Raw genomic sequence first — 14,936 nt, 5'->3', positions numbered from 1 at the left:
TCCTCTATCAAAAGACAGGTTCAACTCTGTGAGTCGAATGCACACATCAGAAAGAAGTTTCTGAGAATGCTTCTGTCTAGCTTTTATGTGAAAATATTTCCTTTTCAAGCACACGCCTCAAAGCGCTCCAAATATGCCGTTGCAGATTCTACAAAAAGTGGGTTTCAAAACTGCTCTACGAAAAGAAAGGTTCAAAGCTGTGAGTTGAATACACAGATCGTGAAGAAGTTTCTGAGAATGCTTCAGTCTAGTGTTTAGGTGAAGATATTTCACTTCCCAGCATAGGCCTCAAAGCGCTCCAAATATCCACTTCCAGATTCTACAGAAAAGTGTTTCAAAACTGCTCTTTGGAAAGGAAGCTTCAACTCTGTGAGTTGAAAGCACTCATTACGAAGAGGTTTCTGAGAATTCTTCTGTCCAGTTTTCATGTGAAGATGTTTCCATTTCAAGCATAGGTCTCCAATCGCTCCAAATATTCACCTGCAAATTCTACAAAAAGGGTGTTTCAAAACTTCTCTATCAATAGGAAGGTTCAACTCTGTGAGTTGAATGCCCTCCTCACAAAGAAGTTTCTGAGAATGCTTCTGTCTACTTTTTACGTGAAGATATTTCCTTTTCCTACACAGGCCTCAAAGCGCTCCGAATCAACACTTCCAGATACTACCAAAACAGTGTTTCAAAACTGTTCTATCAAAAGGAACGTTCAACTCTGTGAGTGGAAGGCACTCATCGCAAAGAGGTTTCTGAGAATGCTTCTGTCTAGTTTTTATGTGATGATATTTCGTATTGCAGCATTGGCCAAAAAGCGCTCCAAACATCCATCTTCAGATGGCAATGAAAGTGGGTCTCAAAAGTGCTCTATCAGAAGGAAGGTTCAAGTCTGTGAGTTGAATGCTCTCATCACACAGAAGGTTCTGAGAATGATTCAGTCTAGTTTTTATCAGAAGATATTTCCTTTTCCTTGCATAGGCCTCAAATAGCTCCAAATATCGAATTGCAGTTTACACCAATAGAGTGTTTCCAAACTGCTCTGTGAAACGGCAGGTTCAACTCTGTGAGTTGAATGCGCACATGAGGAAGAAGTCTCTGAGAATGCTTCTGTCTAGTTTTTAGGTGAAGATATTTCATTTCCCAGCCTCGCCTCAAAGCGCTCCAAATATCCACTTTCAGATTCTACAAAAACTGTGTTTCTAAACTGCTCTTTGTAAAGGAAGGTTCAAGTCTGTGAGTTGAATGCACTCATCACCAAGAAGTTTCTGAGAATGCTTCTGTCTAGTTTTCATGTGAAGATATTTCCTTTTCCAACATTGACCCGAAGCCCTCGTAATATCCACTTGCAGATTTTACAAAAAGAGTGTTTCCAAACTGCTCTATCAAAATGAGATTCAACTCTGTGAGTTGAATGCACGCATCGTGAAGAAGCTTCAGAGAATGCTACGGTCTACGTTTTAGGTGAAGATATTTCATTTCCCAGCATAGGCTTCAAAGCGCTCTAAATATCCACTTGCAGATTCTACAAAAAGAGTGTTTCAAAACTGCTCTTCCAAAAGGAAGGTTCAAGGCTGTGAGTTCAATGCACTCATCATAAAGAAGTTTCTGAGAACGCTTCTCTCTAGTTTTTATGTGAAGATATTTCCTTTTCCAGCATAGGCCTCAAATCGCTCCAAACATCCACTAGCAAATTCTACAAAAGGAGTGTTTCAAAACTGTGCTATCAAAAGGAAGATTCCACTATTTGAGTTGAAGGCATAAAGCACACGGAAGTTTCTGACAATGCTTCCGTCTAGTTCTCATGTGAAGTTATTTCCTTTTCCAGTGCTGGCCTCTTAGCACTCCAAATATCCACTTGCAGATCCTAGAAAAAGAGTTTTTCAAAACTGCTCTACCAAAAGGAAGCTTCAACTCGGTGAGTTGAATGCGCACCTCGCAAAATGTTTCTGAGAGTGCTTCGCTGTTGTTTTTATGTGAAGATATTTCGTTTTCCAGCATAGGACTCAAAGCGCTCCAAGTAGCCACTTACAGAGTCTCTAAAAAGAGTGTTTCAAAACTGTTCTATCAAAAGGAACGTTCAACTCTGTGAGTAGAATGCTCTCATCACAAGGAAGTTTCTGAGAATGCTTCTGTCTAGTTTTTATGTGAAGAAATTTCCTTTTCCAACATAGGCCTCAAAGCCCTCCAAATAAACATCTGCAGATTCTACAAAAGGGGTCTTTCCAAAATGTTCTATCAAAACCAACGTTCAAACCTATGAGCTGAATGCACTCACCACACAGAAGTTTCTTAGACGTCTTCTGTCTAGTGTTTATGTGAAAATATTTTCTTTTACAGCATAGGCCTCAAATAGCTCCAAATATCAACTTGCAGATTTTACAAAAAGGGTGTTTCCAAACTCCTCTATCAAAAGGCAGGTTCAACTCTGTGTGTTGAATGCACACATCAGAAAGAAGTTTCTGAGAATGCTTCTGTCTAGCGTTTATGTGAAAATATTTCCTTTTCAAGCATACGCCTCAAAGCGCTCCAAATATGCCGTTGCAGATTCTACAAAAAGTGTGTTTCAAAACTGCTCTATGAAAAGAAAGGTTCAAAGCTGTGAGGTGAATACACATATCGTGAAGAAGTTTCTGAGAAAGCTTCAGTCTAGTGTTTAGGTGAAGATATTTCACTTCCCAGAATAGGCCTCAAAGCGCTCCAAATATCCACTTCCAGATTCTAAAGAAAAGTGTTTCAAAACTGCTTTTTGGAAAAGAAGCTTCAACTCTGTGAGTTGAAAGCACTCATTACGAAGAGGTTTCTGAGAGTTCTTCCGTCTAGTTTTCATGTGAAGATGTTTCCATTTCAAGCATATTTCTCAAATCGCTCCAAATATTCACCTGCAAATTCTACAAAAAGGGTGTTTCCAAACTTCTCTATCAATAGGAAGGTTCGACTCTGTGAGTTGAATGCACTCCTCACAAAGAAGTTTCTGAGAATGCTTCTGTCCAGTTTTTAGGTGAAGATATATCACTTCCCAGCATAGGCCTCAAAGCGCTCCAAATATCCACTTGCAGATTCTACAAAAAGAGTGTTTCAAAACTCCTCTTTCAAAAGGAAGTTTCAAGTCTGTGAGTTGAATGAAGTCGTGACAAAGAAGTTTCTGAGAATGCTTCTGTCTACTTTTTATGTGAAGATATTTCCTTTTGCAGCACACGCCTCAAATAGCCCCAAACATCCACTAGCAAATTCTACAAAAAGAGTGTTTCAAAAAAGCGCTATCTAAAGGAAGATTGCACTATGTGAGTTAAACGCATAAAGCACACGGAAGTTTCTGAGAATGCTTCCGTCTAGTTCTCATGGGAAGATATTTCCTTTCCCATTGTTGGCCTCTTAGCACTCCAATATACACTTGCAGATTCTAGAAAAAGAGTGTTTCAAAACTGCTCTATCAAAAGGCAGGTTCAACACGGTGAGTTGAATATGCACATGAGAAAAAGTTTCTGAGAATGCTTCTGTCTGGTTTTTATGTGAAGATATTTCGTTTTCCAGCACAGGCCTCAAAGCGCTCCAATTATCCACTTGCAGACTATACAAAAACAGTGTTTCAAAACTGTTCTATCCAAAGGAATGTTCAGCTCTGTGAGTAGAATTCACTCATCACGAGGAAGTTTCTGAGAATGCTGCTGTCTAGTTTCTATAAGAAGACATTTCCTTTTCTAACATAGGTCTCAAAGCGCTCACAATAAGCCCTGGCACACTCCACAAAAGGAGTGTTTCCAAAATGTTCTATCAAAATGAACGTTGAAGACTGTGAGTTAAATGCACACGTCAAACTGAAGTTTCTGAGAATGGTTCTGTCTAGGGTTTATGTGAAGATATTTTCTTTTCCAGCATAGGCCTCCAAAAGCTCGAAATATCCACTTGCAGATTTTCTAAAAAGGGTGTTTCCAAACTGTTCTATCAAAAGGAAGGTTCAACTCTGTGAGTTGAATGCTCACATCACAAAGAAGTTTCTGAGAATGCTTCTGTCTAGTGTTCATGTGAAGATATTTCCTTTTCAAGCATAGGCCTCAAAGCGCTCCAGATATGCAGTTGCAGACTCTACAAAAAGTGTGTTTCAAAAGTGTTCTATGAAAAGAAAGTTTCAACTCTGTGAGTTGAATGCACATATCGTGAAGAAGTTTCTGAGAATGCTTCTGTCTAGTTTTTAGGTGAAGATATTTCATTTCCCAGCATAGGCCTCAAAGCGCTCCAAATATGCACTTGCAGATTCTACAAAAAGAGTGTTTCAAAACTGCTCTTTCAAAAGGAAGGTTCAAGTCTGTGAGTTGAATGCACTCATCAGAAAGAAGTTTCTGATAATGGTTCTGTCTAGTTTTCATCTGCAAGTATTTCCTTTTCCACTAGATGCCGCAATCGCACCAAATTTCCACCTGCAGTTTCCACAAAAAGAGTGTTGCAGGACTGCTCCAGGAAAAGGAATCTTCAACTCTCTCAGTTCAATCCCCTCAAGACATAGAAGTTTCTGATAATGTTTCTGTCTAGCTTCTATATGAAGATATTTCCTTTTCCAGCATAAGCCTCAAAGAGCTCCAAATATCCACTTGCGAATTCTACAAAAACAGTGTTGCAATACTTTTCTACCAAAAGGAAGGTACAACTCTGTGAGTTCAATGCACTCATCACACAGAAGGTTCACAGAATGCTTCCATCTAGCTTTTACGCAATGATATTTCCTTTTGCAGCAAAGGCTTCAAAGCGCTCTTAATGTCCACTGGCAGATTCTACGAAGAGTGTCTCAAAACTGCTCTATCAAAAGGTAGGTTGAACTCTGTGAGTTCAATGCCCAAAGCACAGGGAACCTTCTGAGAATGCTTTTATGTAGTTTCTACGTGAACATATTTTCTTTTCCAGCATTGGCCTCCAAGCACTCCATCCATCCACTTGAAAATTCTACTAAAAGAGTGTTTCAAAACTTCTCTACCAAAAGAAAGGTTGAACTTTGTGAGTTCAAGGCACACATCACAAAGAAGTTTCTGAGAATGCTTCTTTCCAGCTTTTACGTGAAGAGATATCCTTTTCCAGCATAGGCCTCAAAGCGCTCCATATATCCACTTGCACATTCTAGCAAAGCGTGTGTCAACACTGCTCTTTCAAAAGGAAGCTTCAAGTCTGTGAGTTGAATGCACTCATCACAAAGACGTTTCTGAGAATTCTCCTGTCTAGTTTTCATGTGAAGATGCTTCCATTTAAAATCTAGGCCTCAAATACCTCCAAATATTCACTTGCACATTCTACAAAAAGGCTGTTTCAAATCTTCTCTATCAATTGGAAGGTTCAACTCTGTAAATTGAATGCACTCACCACAAAGAAGATTCCGAGATTGCTTCTGTCTACTTTGTATGTGAAGACATTTCCTTTTCCAACATAGGCCTCAAAGCGCTCCAAAAAACACTTGCAGATTCTAAAAAAACAGTTTTTCAAAACTGTTCTATCAAAAGGAACGTTCAACTCTGTGAGTTGAAGGCACTCATCACAAAGAGGTTTCTGAGAATGCTTCTGTCTAGTTTTTATGGGATGATATTTCTTATTCCAACATTGGCCAAAAAGCGCTCCAAATATCCGCCTTCAGATGGCACTGAAAGAGGGTCTCAAAAATGCTCTATCAGAAGGAAGGTTCAAGTCTGTGAGTTGAATGCTCTCATCACACAGAAGGTTCTGAGAATACTTCAGTCTAGTTTTTATCAGAAGATATTTCCATTTCCTTGCATAGGCCTGAAATCGCTCCAAATATCGACTTGCAGATTATACGAATAGAGTATTTCCAAACTGCTCTGTCAAACGGCAGGATCAACTCTGTGAGTTGAATGAACACATCATGAAGAAGTCTCTGAGAATGCTTCTGTCTAGTTTTTAGTTGAAGATATTTCATTTCCCAGCATCGTCTCAAAGCGCTCCAAATATCCACTTGCAGATTCTACAAAAACTTTGTTTCTAAACTGCTCTTTGAAAAGGAAGGTCCAAGTCTGTGAGTTGAATGCACTCATCGCAAAGAATTTTCTGAGAATGCTTCTGCCTAGTTTTCACGTGAAGATATTTCCTTTTCCAACATTGGCCCCGAAGCCCTCCTAACATCCACTTGCAGATTTTACAAAAAGAGTGTTTCCAAACTGCTCTATCAAAAGGCAGGTTCAACTCTGTGAGTCAAATGCACGCATCGTGAAGAAGCTTCTGAGAATGCTACTGTCTAAGTTTTAGGTGAAGATATTTCATTTCCCAGCAAAGGCTTCAAAGCGCTCTAAATATCCACTTGCAGATTCTACAAGAAGAGTGTTTCAAAACTGCTCTTCCAAAAGGAAGGTTCAAGTCTGTGAGTTGAATGCACTCATCAAAAAGAAGTTTCTGAGAATGCTTCTCTCTAGTTTTTATGAGAAGATATTTCCTTTTCCAGCATAGGCCTCAAATCGCTCCAAACATCCACTAGCAAATTCTACAAAAGGAGTGTTTCAAAACTGTGCTATCAAAAGGAAGATTCCACTATTTGAGTTGAAGGCATAAAGCACACGGAAGTTTCTGACAGTGCTTCCGTCTAGTTCTCATGTGAAGTTATTTCCTTTTCCAGTGTTGGCCTCTTAGCACTCCAAATAACCACTTGCAGATCCTAGAAAGAGTGTTTCAAAACTGCTCTACCAAAAGGAAGGTTCAACTCGGTGAGTTGAATGCGCACCTCGCAAAAAGTTTCTGAGAGTGCTTCGGTTTAGTTTTTATGTGAAGATATTTCGTTTTCCAGCACAGTACTCAAAGCGCTCTAAATAGCCACTTGCAGAGTCTATAAAAAGAGTGTTTCAAAACTGTTCTATCGAAAGGAACGTTCAACTCTGTGAGTAGAATGCACTCATCACAAGGAAGTTTCTGAGAATGCTTCTGTCTAGTTTTTATGTGAAGAAATTTCCTTTTCCAACATAGGCCTCAAAGCGCTCCAAATAAACACCTGCAGATTCTACAAAAGGGGTCTTTCCAAAATGTTCTATCAAAACCAACGTTCAAGCCTGTGAGCTGAATGCACTCACCACACAGAAGTTTCTTAGACGTCTTCTGTCTAGTGTTTATGTGGAAATATTCTCTTTTACAGCATAGGCCTCAAATAGCTCCAAATATCAACTTGCAGATTTTACAAAAAGGGTGTTTCCAAACTCCTCCATCAAAAGGCAGGTTCAACTCTGTGTGTTTAATGCACACATCAGAAAGAAGTTTCTGAGAATGCTTCTGTCTAGCCTTTATGTGAAAATATTTCCTTTTCAAGCATACGCCTCAAAGCGCTCCAAATATGCCGTTGTAGACTCTACAAAAAGTGTGTTTCAAAACTGCTCTACGAAAAGAAAGGTTCAAAGCTGTGAGTTGAATACACAGATCGTGAAGAAGTTCCTGAGAATGCTTCAATCTAGTGTTTAGGTGAAGATATTTCACTTCCCAGCATAGGCCTCAAAGTGCTCCAAATATCCACTTCCAGATTCTACAGAAAAGTGTTTCAAAACTGCTCTTTGGAAAGGAAGCTTCAACTCTGTGAGTTTAAAGCACTCATTGCGAAGAGGTTTCTGGGAGTTCTTCCGTCTAGTTTTCATGTAAAGATGTTTCCATTTCAAGCATAGGTCTCTAATCGCTCCAAATATTCACCTGCAAATTCTACAAAAAGGGTGTTTCAAAACTTCTCTATCAATAGGAAGGTTCAACTCTGTGAGTTGAATGCACTCCTTACAGAGAAGTTTCTGAGAATGTTTCTATCTATGTTTTACGCGAAGATATTTCCTTTTCCAACACAGGCCTCAGTGCGCTCCGAATCAACACTTCCAGATACTACAAAAACAGTGTTTCAAAACTGTTCTATCAAAAGGAACGTTCAACTCTGTGAGTTGAAGGCACTCATCACAAAGAAGTTTCTGAGAATGCTTCTGTCAATCTTGTATGCAATGAGATTTCCTTTTGCAGCATAGGACTTAAAGCTCTCCAAATATCCACTTGCAGATTCCACAAAAAGAGTGTTGCAAAACTTCTCTATCAAAAGGCAGGTTGAACTCTGTGTGTTGAATGCCCAAAACACAGGGAACTTTCTGAGAATGCTTTTGTCTAGTTTCCACGTGAAGATAGTTCCTTTTCCAACATAGGCCTCAAAGCGCTCTGAATATCCACTTGCCGATTGTACAAAAAGAGTGTTGCAAAACTTCTCTATCAAAAGGCAGGTTGAACTCTGTGTGTCGAATGCCCAAAACACAGGGAACTTGCTGAGAATGCTTTTGTCTAATTTCTACGTGAAGATATTTCCTTTTCCATCATAGGCCTCAAAGTGCTCCGAATAAACACTTGTAGATCCCACCAAAAGAGTGTTTCAAAGCTCTTCCATCTACAGGAACTTTCACGTCTGTGAGTTGAATGCACTCATCACAAAGAGGTTTCTGAGAATTCTTCTGTTTAGTTTTTATGTCATGATATTTCATTTTCCAGCATTGGCCTAAAGGTGCTCCAAATATCCACCTTCAGATGGGACTGAAAGAGTGTTTCAAAACTGAACTATCAAAAGGAAGGTTCAAGTCTGTGAGTTGAATGCACTCATCCACAGAAGCTTCTGAGAATGCTTCTGTCTCGTTTTTAGGCGAAGATATTTCCTTTTCCTTGCATAGGCCTCAAATCGCTCCAAATATCCCCTTGCAGATATTACAAAGAGAGTGTTTCCAAACTGCCCTATCGAAAGGCAGTTTCAACTCTGTGAGTTGAAGGCACGTATGGTGAAACAGTTTCTGAGAATGCTTGTGTGTACTTTTTAGGTGAAGGTATTTCCTTTTCCAGCACAGGCCTCAAATCGCTCCAAACATCCAGTAGCAAATTCTACAAAAGGAGTGTTTCAAACCTGTGCTATCCAAAGGAAGATTCCACTATATGAGTTGAACGCATAAAGCACACGGAAGTTTCTGAGAATCCTTCCGTCTAGTTCTCAGGTGAAGATATTTACTTTTCCAGTGTTGGCCCTTTAGCACTCCAAATATCCACTTTCAGATTCTACAAAAAGAGTGTTTCAAAACTGCTCTATCAAAACGCAGGTTCCACTCGGTGAGTTGAATGCACGCATCGGAAAAGATTTCTGAGAATTCTTCTGTCTAGTTTTTATGGGAAGATATTTTCTTTTCCAGCATAGGCCTCAAATCGCTCCAAACATCCACGAGCAAATTCTACGAAAGGAGTGTGTCAAAACTGTGCTATCAAAAGGAAGATTCCACTATGTGAGTTGAATGCATGAAGCACACGGAAGTTTCTGACAATGCTTCCGTCTAGTTCTCATGTGAAGATATTTCCTTTTCCAGCGTTGACCTCTTAGCACTCCAAATATCCACTTGCAGATCCTAGAAAAAGAGTGTTTCAAAACTGCTCTACCAAAAGCCAGGTTTCACTCGGTGAGTTGAATGCGCACATCGCAAAATGTTTCTGAGAACGCTACTGTCTAGTTCTTATGTGAAGATATTTCGTTTTCCCGCCTGGGCTTCAAAGCGCTCCAAATAGCCACTTGTAGAGTCTATAAAAAGAGTGTTTCAAAACTCTTCTATCAAAAGGAACTTTCAACTCTGTGAGTACAATGCACTCATCACAAGGAAGTTTCCGAGAATGCTTCTGTCTACTGTTTATGTGAAGATATTTCCTTTTCCAACCTAGGCCTCAATGCGCTCCAAATAAACACCTGCAGATCCTACAAGAGGGGTGTTTCCAAACTGTTCTATCAAAACCAGCGTTCAAGTCTGTGAGCTGAATGCACTCATCACACAGAAGTTTCTTAGAAGGCTTGTGTCTAGTGTTTATGTGAAAATATTTTCTTTTACAGCACAGGCCTCAAATAGCTCCAAATATCAACTTGCAGATTTTACAAAAAGGGAGTTTCCAAACTCCTCTATCAAAAGACAGGTTCAACTCTGTGAGTCGAATGCACACATCAGAAAGAAGTTTCTGAGAATGCTTCTGTCTAGCTTTTATGTGAAAATATTTCCTTTTCAAGCACACGCCTCAAAGCGCTCCAAATATGCCGTTGCAGATTCTACAAAAAGTGGGTTTCAAAACTGCTCTACGAAAAGAAAGGTTCAAAGCTGTGAGTTGAATACACAGATCGTGAAGAAGTTTCTGAGAATGCTTCAGTCTAGTGTTTAGGTGAAGATATTTCACTTCCCAGCATAGGCCTCAAAGCGCTCCAAATATCCACTTCCAGATTCTACAGAAAAGTGTTTCAAAACTGCTCTTTGGAAAGGAAGCTTCAACTCTGTGAGTTGAAAGCACTCATTACGAAGAGGTTTCTGAGAATTCTTCTGTCCAGTTTTCATGTGAAGATGTTTCCATTTCAAGCATAGGTCTCCAATCGCTCCAAATATTCACCTGCAAATTCTACAAAAAGGGTGTTTCAAAACTTCTCTATCAATAGGAAGGTTCAACTCTGTGAGTTGAATGCCCTCCTCACAAAGAAGTTTCTGAGAATGCTTCTGTCTACTTTTTACGTGAAGATATTTCCTTTTCCTACACAGGCCTCAAAGCGCTCCGAATCAACACTTCCAGATACTACCAAAACAGTGTTTCAAAACTGTTCTATCAAAAGGAACGTTCAACTCTGTGAGTGGAAGGCACTCATCGCAAAGAGGTTTCTGAGAATGCTTCTGTCTAGTTTTTATGTGATGATATTTCGTATTGCAGCATTGGCCAAAAAGCGCTCCAAACATCCATCTTCAGATGGCAATGAAAGTGGGTCTCAAAAGTGCTCTATCAGAAGGAAGGTTCAAGTCTGTGAGTTGAATGCTCTCATCACACAGAAGGTTCTGAGAATGATTCAGTCTAGTTTTTATCAGAAGATATTTCCTTTTCCTTGCATAGGCCTCAAATAGCTCCAAATATCGAATTGCAGTTTACACCAATAGAGTGTTTCCAAACTGCTCTGTGAAACGGCAGGTTCAACTCTGTGAGTTGAATGCGCACATGAGGAAGAAGTCTCTGAGAATGCTTCTGTCTAGTTTTTAGGTGAAGATATTTCATTTCCCAGCCTCGCCTCAAAGCGCTCCAAATATCCACTTTCAGATTCTACAAAAACTGTGTTTCTAAACTGCTCTTTGTAAAGGAAGGTTCAAGTCTGTGAGTTGAATGCACTCATCACCAAGAAGTTTCTGAGAATGCTTCTGTCTAGTTTTCATGTGAAGATATTTCCTTTTCCAACATTGACCCGAAGCCCTCGTAATATCCACTTGCAGATTTTACAAAAAGAGTGTTTCCAAACTGCTCTATCAAAATGAGATTCAACTCTGTGAGTTGAATGCACGCATCGTGAAGAAGCTTCAGAGAATGCTACGGTCTACGTTTTAGGTGAAGATATTTCATTTCCCAGCATAGGCTTCAAAGCGCTCTAAATATGCACTTGCAGATTCTACAAAAAGAGTGTTTCAAAACTGCTCTTCCAAAAGGAAGGTTCAAGGCTGTGAGTTCAATGCACTCATCATAAAGAAGTTTCTGAGAACGCTTCTCTCTAGTTTTTATGTGAAGATATTTCCTTTTCCAGCATAGGCCTCAAATCGCTCCAAACATCCACTAGCAAATTCTACAAAAGGAGTGTTTCAAAACTGTGCTATCAAAAGGAAGATTCCACTATTTGAGTTGAAGGCATAAAGCACACGGAAGTTTCTGACAATGCTTCCGTCTAGTTCTCATGTGAAGTTATTTCCTTTTCCAGTGCTGGCCTCTTAGCACTCCAAATATCCACTTGCAGATCCTAGAAAAAGAGTTTTTCAAAACTGCTCTACCAAAAGGAAGCTTCAACTCGGTGAGTTGAATGCGCACCTCGCAAAATGTTTCTGAGAGTGCTTCGCTGTTGTTTTTATGTGAAGATATTTCGTTTTCCAGCATAGGACTCAAAGCGCTCCAAGTAGCCACTTACAGAGTCTCTAAAAAGAGTGTTTCAAAACTGTTCTATCAAAAGGAACGTTCAACTCTGTGAGTAGAATGCTCTCATCACAAGGAAGTTTCTGAGAATGCTTCTGTCTAGTTTTTATGTGAAGAAATTTCCTTTTCCAACATAGGCCTCAAAGCCCTCCAAATAAACATCTGCAGATTCTACAAAAGGGGTCTTTCCAAAATGTTCTATCAAAACCAACGTTCAAACCTATGAGCTGAATGCACTCACCACACAGAAGTTTCTTAGACGTCTTCTGTCTAGTGTTTATGTGAAAATATTTTCTTTTACAGCATAGGCCTCAAATAGCTCCAAATATCAACTTGCAGATTTTACAAAAAGGGTGTTTCCAAACTCCTCTATCAAAAGGCAGGTTCAACTCTGTGTGTTGAATGCACACATCAGAAAGAAGTTTCTGAGAATGCTTCTGTCTAGCGTTTATGTGAAAATATTTCCTTTTCAAGCATACGCCTCAAAGCGCTCCAAATATGCCGTTGCAGATTCTACAAAAAGTGTGTTTCAAAACTGCTCTATGAAAAGAAAGGTTCAAAGCTGTGAGGTGAATACACATATCGTGAAGAAGTTTCTGAGAAAGCTTCAGTCTAGTGTTTAGGTGAAGATATTTCACTTCCCAGAATAGGCCTCAAAGCGCTCCAAATATCCACTTCCAGATTCTAAAGAAAAGTGTTTCAAAACTGCTTTTTGGAAAAGAAGCTTCAACTCTGTGAGTTGAAAGCACTCATTACGAAGAGGTTTCTGAGAGTTCTTCCGTCTAGTTTTCATGTGAAGATGTTTCCATTTCAAGCATATTTCTCAAATCGCTCCAAATATTCACCTGCAAATTCTACAAAAAGGGTGTTTCCAAACTTCTCTATCAATAGGAAGGTTCGACTCTGTGAGTTGAATGCACTCCTCACAAAGAAGTTTCTGAGAATGCTTCTGTCCAGTTTTTAGGTGAAGATATATCACTTCCCAGCATAGGCCTCAAAGCGCTCCAAATATCCACTTGCAGATTCTACAAAAAGAGTGTTTCAAAACTCCTCTTTCAAAAGGAAGTTTCAAGTCTGTGAGTTGAATGAAGTCATGACAAAGAAGTTTCTGAGAATGCTTCTGTCTACTTTTTATGTGAAGATATTTCCTTTTGCAGCACACGCCTCAAATAGCCCCAAACATCCACTAGCAAATTCTACAAAAAGAGTGTTTCAAAAAAGCGCTATCTAAAGGAAGATTGCACTATGTGAGTTAAACGCATAAAGCACACGGAAGTTTCTGAGAATGCTTCCGTCTAGTTCTCATGGGAAGATATTTCCTTTCCCATTGTTGGCCTCTTAGCACTCCAATATACACTTGCAGATTCTAGAAAAAGAGTGTTTCAAAACTGCTCTATCAAAAGGCAGGTTCAACACGGTGAGTTGAATATGCACATGAAAAAAAGTTTCTGAGAATGCTTCTGTCTGGTTTTTATGTGAAGATATTTCGTTTTCCAGCACAGGCCTCAAAGCGCTCCAATTATCCACTTGCAGACTATACAAAAACAGTGTTTCAAAACTGTTCTATCCAAAGGAATGTTCAGCTCTGTGAGTAGAATTCACTCATCACGAGGAAGTTTCTGAGAATGCTGCTGTCTAGTTTCTATAAGAAGACATTTCCTTTTCTAACATAGGTCTCAAAGCGCTCACAATAAGCCCTGGCACACTCCACAAAAGGAGTGTTTCCAAAATGTTCTATCAAAATGAACGTTGAAGACTGTGAGTTAAATGCACACGTCAAACTGAAGTTTCTGAGAATGGTTCTGTCTAGGGTTTATGTGAAGATATTTTCTTTTCCAGCATAGGCCTCCAAAAGCTCGAAATATCCACTTGCAGATTTTCTAAAAAGGGTGTTTCCAAACTGTTCTATCAAAAGGAAGGTTCAACTCTGTGAGTTGAATGCTCACATCACAAAGAAGTTTCTGAGAATGCTTCTGTCTAGTGTTCATGTGAAGATATTTCCTTTTCAAGCATAGGCCTCAAAGCGCTCCAGATATGCAGTTGCAGACTCTACAAAAAGTGTGTTTCAAAAGTGTTCTATGAAAAGAAAGTTTCAACTCTGTGAGTTGAATGCACATATCGTGAAGAAGTTTCTGAGAATGCTTCTGTCTAGTTTTTAGGTGAAGATATTTCATTTCCCAGCATAGGCCTCAAAGCGCTCCAAATATGCACTTGCAGATTCTACAAAAAGAGTGTTTCAAAACTGCTCTTTCAAAAGGAAGGTTCAAGTCTGTGAGTTGAATGCACTCATCAGAAAGAAGTTTCTGACAATGGTTCTGTCTAGTTTTCATCTGCAAGTATTTCCTTTTCCACTAGATGCCGCAATCGCACCAAATTTCCACCTGCAGTTTCCACAAAAAGAGTGTTGCAGGACTGCTCCAGGAAAAGGAATCTTCAACTCTCTCAGTTCAATACCCTCAAGACATAGAAGTTTCTGATAATGTTTCTGTCTAGCTTCTATATGAAGATATTTCCTTTTCCAGCATAAGCCTCAAAGAGCTCCAAATATCCACTTGCGAATTCTACAAAAACAGTGTTGCAATACTTTTCTACCAAAAGGAAGGTACAACTCTGTGAGTTCAATGCACTCATCACACAGAAGGTTCACAGAATGCTTCCATCTAGCTTTTACGCAATGATATTTCCTTTTGCAGCAAAGGCTTCAAAGCGCTCTTAATGTCCACTGGCAGATTCTACGAAGAGTGTCTCAAAACTGCTCTATCAAAAGGTAGGTTGAACTCTGTGAGTTCAATGCCCAAAGCACAGGGAACCTTCTGAGAATGCTTTTATGTAGTTTCTACGTGAACATATTTTCTTTTCCAGCATTGGCCTCCAAGCACTCCATCCATCCACTTGAAAATTCTACTAAAAGAGTGTTTCAAAACTTCTCTACCAAAAGAAAGGTTGAACTTTGTGAGTTCAAGGCACACATCACAAAGAAGTTTCTGAGAATGCTTCTTTCCAGCTTTTAC

This window comes from Pongo abelii, chromosome Y (genome assembly GCF_028885655.2).
Source record: "Pongo abelii isolate AG06213 chromosome Y, NHGRI_mPonAbe1-v2.0_pri, whole genome shotgun sequence".
Lineage (NCBI taxonomy): Eukaryota > Metazoa > Chordata > Mammalia > Primates > Hominidae > Pongo > Pongo abelii.
This window is presented reverse-complemented; position numbering follows the sequence as displayed.